The 6,234-nt window shown below is 34.3% G+C and overlaps 1 long non-coding RNA gene across 1 annotated transcript in view; it reads left to right on the top strand.

Moving 5' to 3' along the window:
• The window catches only part of LOC106869113 (uncharacterized), a 5,910-nt gene extending 2,414 nt beyond the window's left edge, over positions 1 to 3,496 (top strand). Inside the window, exons 2-3 of the long non-coding RNA XR_001409372.2 lie at positions 1,798 to 1,892; positions 2,903 to 3,496. This is a non-coding gene — a long non-coding RNA (uncharacterized LOC106869113). The remainder of the gene's footprint in view (positions 1 to 1,797; positions 1,893 to 2,902) is intronic.
• The last annotated feature ends 2,738 nt before the right edge of the window (positions 3,497 to 6,234 follow it).

Raw genomic sequence — 6,234 nt, 5'->3', positions numbered from 1 at the left:
ACTTCTGACCGAGACCTTTGGAAATATGCTGTGCGTGAGAAGACCCAGCAAGCCAAGTGAGACCAAATTCCAAGGCCTCTGCCAGGGGTGTAGCCAGCCCACTTAGCCAGCCCACCTTTCCTTCACTGGACACTAAACTCTGCTTGTGAAGACTTGTTGAGGCAAGTGAAATCAAAATCGAACTAAATTCGACGACTGGCACCCATGCCAACGTCTCCTTCATTGGACACTAAACTCGGCTTGCGAAGACCTGTTGGGGCAAGTGAAAGCGAAATTGTGATGGCACCTGTACCAGTGGAGTGCTAAGAACACCATCCGAGCACGATCGTTGCCAGAGCAGCTGTCTGGCTTCCTTGCCACTGGCACGTAAATAGCACCATTTGAGTGTGATCATTACCAACGTTGCTTTCCTGGCACTTGTACTGGTGGCACATGAAAAGGCATTCGAGTGAGGTCGGTGCCAGTGCTGCTGGACTGACTCCTGTGCAGGTGGCACGTAAAATACACCATTTTGAGCGTGGCCGTTGCCAGTACCACCTGACTGACATTCGTGCCGGTGTCACGTAAAAGCATCCACTACACTCTCAGAGTGGTTGGCGTTAGGAAGGGCATCCAGCTGCAGAAACTCTGCCAAATCAGATTGGAGCCTGGTGTAGCCATCTGGTTCACCAGTCCTCAGTCAAATCATCCAACCCATGCTAGCATGGAAAGCAGACGTTAAACGATGATGATGATGATCTTTATATGCCATGTTTGCAATTCTCCATATAAATGATAGCAAAGTGTGTATCAAATGCAATTAAAATTCTGGTTCAATGACTGATCAGTCAAGTTACTAATGTTTTAACGTTGGTAACAACATATTCTCTCTTTTAATTGAATATTGAATAAGAGAGAAAATGCAAGGGAAATTAATTTTGGCAGTAAATTTTTGTTTGATTGTCACAATTAAAAAAAAATTCAGAAGTGTAACATTGTGCAAATTCATTTCTGTAAATGTTTTTCTTGCACCCCCACCCCCACACACACACCTGCATATATACGCACATGGATACACATGGACGAAGTCCCATTTTGGAAGTATGTTAAAGTTTTTATTATTTTGGAATGAAGAACACAAATATAGGTGCTGAGCCAGTGACTAAACCTGTAGTATTTTGTTGTGATTAATTCAATGAATTGACAAGGTAATTGGTTCTATCAGAATCATTTACCTTTAAAGCGAAAAAACAAAACCAACGTTTACGACAGGTTTGTAAAATATATTTCTGTGTACTTCTTCCTGTGTTCATTCAGATAAGCTGTAGAAATTGTTGTGCATGCCACACACACACAAACACGAAAAATTCTCCAGACATTTAACTGTTATTTTTAGCATATCGAGTTTCGTGGTGAGGGCTTCACATGCCATGATCCTTTTGCTGTTTCACGATAATTCTACACATGCGGAAATGGAGAAAACACTTAAATAATTTTCAAGTGCTTGCAGGAGGTTAATTTGAAAGAATGATGCATGCTGGATGAAAATGTGAGCTAAGTTCAAAATGATCAAGTGATTAGAGCAGGTTTGGGAACTTTGAATTTCACATAAATGAAATGCTGTATAGGATTAAAATATATGAAAAAAAAAAAAAACCATACATGACTGTTATATCCAACCCATGATGGTATAGTAAATGAAAGTTAAAATAATGATTATGGTGATGAAAGAAAAACATTTATTTGTGTTTAAATATTTAATTTAATCATTAATGTTTAATCTCTTTAGACATTTAACAAAAATCTTTTTATTTTCAGTTTGGATTAATTTCTTGTGTGTGCATGAAACTATTATTAGAAAGAAAGATGCCTAAAGAAGTCAGCATTCAGAATCCTATTGAAATAAACACAAGGTATGTGAAATTACAAGTTTCTTGAAACATTAGATAATTGCTGAGTTCACCTATGTAAGATAGTGGTAGTCTAGTCTGTTAATCCAAACTCATTAAACATTTCAAAATTTTCAGCTTGATGAAAGTATTCATAATGTTTAACACACATAATTAGCCATTTTCACTCTTAGTTCTCCTATAAATGAGATGGTATTATTAAAGTTTTATTGGCAGCACAGTGTTAATATTTAGCTGTAAATTCCAAAGCAAATATTGTCAGCCCTTTAAAGTTTATAGCTATTGGAAACCATTATATCCTAACACTACCTAACCTTACTTTCTTTCTGTGTTTATGCCCTGGATTCAAATTGTGAAAAATAGTATTTCTGATAAGTCAAATGTCATCATTACAAAGAAAAGGTCATGAAATTTATGGGTGCAAAATTCAACAAAAGGCACCAGGTTACATACACTCACAAACACAAACATATTGACACACAAACAAATGCTTTTTCTTGCAAACAAACCATAGAAATTTCAGATATGATTCAAACTTCTACATTCAGAATTCTCAGTTCTCATTCATACAAAAGTGATTTGATCCTAGAAAGTCCCTTCTTAAGGTAACTTATTATATATTAACTCACTTAACCTTTTACATTCATTTCTTTTAAAATGGCACAAGGCACTTTTTTCAGCAAGGAAGGGAAAAAATATGAGGAAATGTTTTTTTCCTTATCAATCACATCAATCTTATCTATTCCTACCACTTTTCTGATTCAAGAAGCCCCTTTCCATGATTTAGGATTAATGTCTTTCCTCTTAGCAAAACAGTAATATAATTGATAAAATAACATTTAAAATGCTGGGAATAATCTATATATAAAAATATTAAACCTATTAACTTCTACCAAACATCATTTATGATTCATATGTATCAATACCCATATTTTATTTAAATGAATGTGTTTGAAACATGTATGCTTCTACTAAAAACGATTATTTTCACTTGTTTTCTTTTTCTCCACTAGAATGAGTCCTAATAAGAAGATAGAATGGACACACAAAGTCAACCAAATCTCTATACACAGAGAACAAACAGAAGACAGCAGCAACAATAATGGTTGGGGGCCGTTGTTTAAAAACAAGGCACATTTTGTTGACTTACATGTGTGCTAAACAACAATGCATGCTAATAACAAGATCTGAATTTTACCTTTTGCAAAGTTACTTAAGAATCCATTAACTAAGAAAACAATTCATGCAGTTATAAAGACAAAGTATGAAAGATGAGAAGAAGTAAAGATGGAAGAATGATATTAAATTGAATCAACCAACTTGTAATAAACAATCTGTTGTCTGGGTCGTATGTCATTTAGCAGCATCATTTCAATGAGAGATTTGACATTTTACCCACCTGAATCTATAGAAACTTGGATTCAGTTTGATAAAACATCAAGGTTCATTGAAGAACTAAATTTGTTACAAACCTCAACCAATTTTCATGTCTGGGATTAAACTTATGGTTCATCAACTGGTCGTCCAACATCCTAACCATTTAGATTTCATCAATTTAGAACAAATATTTTCACTTACAGAATGAATAAAATAAAATAATTCATAAAGCTTGTTTATTTTTGTTTTATGTTCACCATATTTCTATGATTAAAAATGTGTGAATGTGTTGTGAATAGTGTGTTTGCATGTGTGTGTGTGTGCATGTTGCTGCTTGTATTCTTTGTACATGATTATATGTGTATATTTAATGTGTTGCTTGTGTGTATCATGAAGGCTGGTAGTAATAGTTGTGTGTTGTTGGTATTTAGCCCCAGGCTAGCCCTCATAACACAAAGTTAATAACTCTTTGTACTATAGGCACAAGGCTTATAATTAGGGAAGGAGGCTAATCAATTATATTGACCCCACTACTTGACTTGTACTTTATTTTATTGACCCCAAAAAGATGAACGGCAAAGTTGATGTAAAAAGCATTTGGATTCAGAATGTAATTAAAGTAGCTCATTTTACAACCCTTATGGTTTGGGGTTCAGTCCCACTGCACAGCTGCTATAGTCTTCTGCTATAGACCCAGGCCAACCAATCCCTTGTGATTAAATTTGGTTGATGAAAACTGTGTGGAAGCCTTAGTTGTATAGGAATTGGAAGGGCGTGACCCAACTCAAATAAACATTAACAACTGTGTGATGTGAGGGCTAAGGGGAAATGAAAGTGTTACCTCTAGAGTTTGCAACTGACCACTATACCGATAGGTAACTGGACAGAATAAATTTACAATCTATAAATGTCTTTGAATAACCAGTCACTCGTCTGGGAAGGCCTTGAAATCAATGTTACCATGTGGGGACTATGTGTGACCCAGTCATAATAAAAAGATTCAAAGGAGGTCTACAACAAAATAACTTTACTCAACACTTTGCAACTGAGTCAGTGGAGGCAAAGATGCCTCTCATTTACTTGACAATTTATGCACCACTTTGCAGAAATCACAATCTAAGTATATCTCAAAGCAAACTCTTACACTGTTGTACCATTGAATTACAAATAACGCTCATCTTTTGTGCTCGGGTGACCCTACAGCTTCCAAGAGTACAACTGTATTCATCTTTGCTTAGATAAGATGACTAAATTGTGAGTGTTAAGTCTGCATGAAGAGGTCTTTCTAACTTCTAAGATGAAATTTTAGAAATATTACTTCATTTGTGTCTAATATCTATGGTTAAAATTTCATCAACAGCAAAAATATATGAATTTTCATGGGGGTTATGGCCCTTATGCATAGAATATAATTTCTAAATTTCATAAAGATCCATTCAGTACTTTTGACCTAGTTCTGGATTTTTTTAAATGGCTAAAATTTGAGAGTTAAGGCCCCCATTAGGGGGTCTTAGAATCCTCATGAGAAGTGGAAAGTTTGAGAATACTTCTTCATGTGTGTTAATTACCCATGGTTGAAATTTCATCAACATCGAAAATTTATGAATTTTCATGAAGATTCTGCCCCCTTTAAGCCATCTCAAATTCAAACCAAACATACTGCATTATACCCGCCCTTATGCATTGAATCTAAGTTCCAAATATCATAAGGATCCATTCAGTAATTTTGGTCCATGAAATTGTGTGAAACGCACAGCATTACCCTTCTCCCTAGGCTTGGATTTTGTGTTCCAAATTTCATTAGGATCGGTGCAGCAGTTTTCGAATGTATAAGTAACATAACGAACACACATAAAGACATTGACTTTTATATAAAAGATATGAATATGCACATATACATACATGTATGTGTGTGTGTGTGTATTAGATATATATATATATACACACACACACACATACAAAAAGATAGATTGATAGATACAACTGAGTGGGCAAAGAAAAATATGAGACACTGCCTAGTGTTTTTTTTTTATTTTGATAAGCCTGGTACTTATTCTATCAGTTTCTTGTCAAACCAGTAAGTTATGGGGATGTAAATAAATGAACAGCAGTTGTGAAGCAGTGATGAGGGATAAACACAGAGGCAAAGACACACACATACACTTACATATATACATACAATTGATTTCCTTCAGTTTCTGTCTACAAATTCCACTCACAACGCTTTGGTTGGTCTGAGGCTATAGCAGAAGACACATGCCAAGTCACCACACAGTGGGACTGAACCCAGGATCATGTGTTTTGGAACTAAGTTTCTTACCACACAGCCACACCTGCACCTATGTGTGTGTGTGTATGTGTTTATATGTAAGCATGTATATATGTGTATATATATATGTACATATTATATGTACATCTATATATATATACATCTACACATATACATGTATACATATACATCTATATCAATATATATACATCTATACATATACACCTATACATATAGATGTATACATATACATCTATATATATACTTGTATGTATATATATATATATACATCTATATATATACATTTGTGCAGATATATACAGATATATATATATATACATATATATATTATATATATGTAAGTATGTATATATGTATGTATGCTTGTATATATATGTGAGATAATAGTTTCACTTTAATAGTTTCAGTATTAAAGTGAAACTATTAAAGTGAAAATATTTGACATTACAATAGAGATGTTATTGTTTCACTTTTGACATGTAATACTGCAATAGTAGAGGAGATAAGATATTGCTCTGGGCTCGCAGTAGACAAGAAGTTAAAAAAATTTTTGGCCTAAGACACTACATGGACCCTAAGTAAGGCATGTGTAAAATTTGAATGAAATTGGTGGTGTAGTTCTCAAGTTTTAGGGATTCACACACACACATTCTCATCTTTATATATATATATATATAT

This window comes from Octopus bimaculoides, chromosome 2 (genome assembly GCF_001194135.2).
Source record: "Octopus bimaculoides isolate UCB-OBI-ISO-001 chromosome 2, ASM119413v2, whole genome shotgun sequence".
In the NCBI taxonomy this organism is placed as follows: Eukaryota; Metazoa; Mollusca; class Cephalopoda; order Octopoda; family Octopodidae; genus Octopus; species Octopus bimaculoides.
This window is presented reverse-complemented; position numbering and strand designations above follow the sequence as displayed.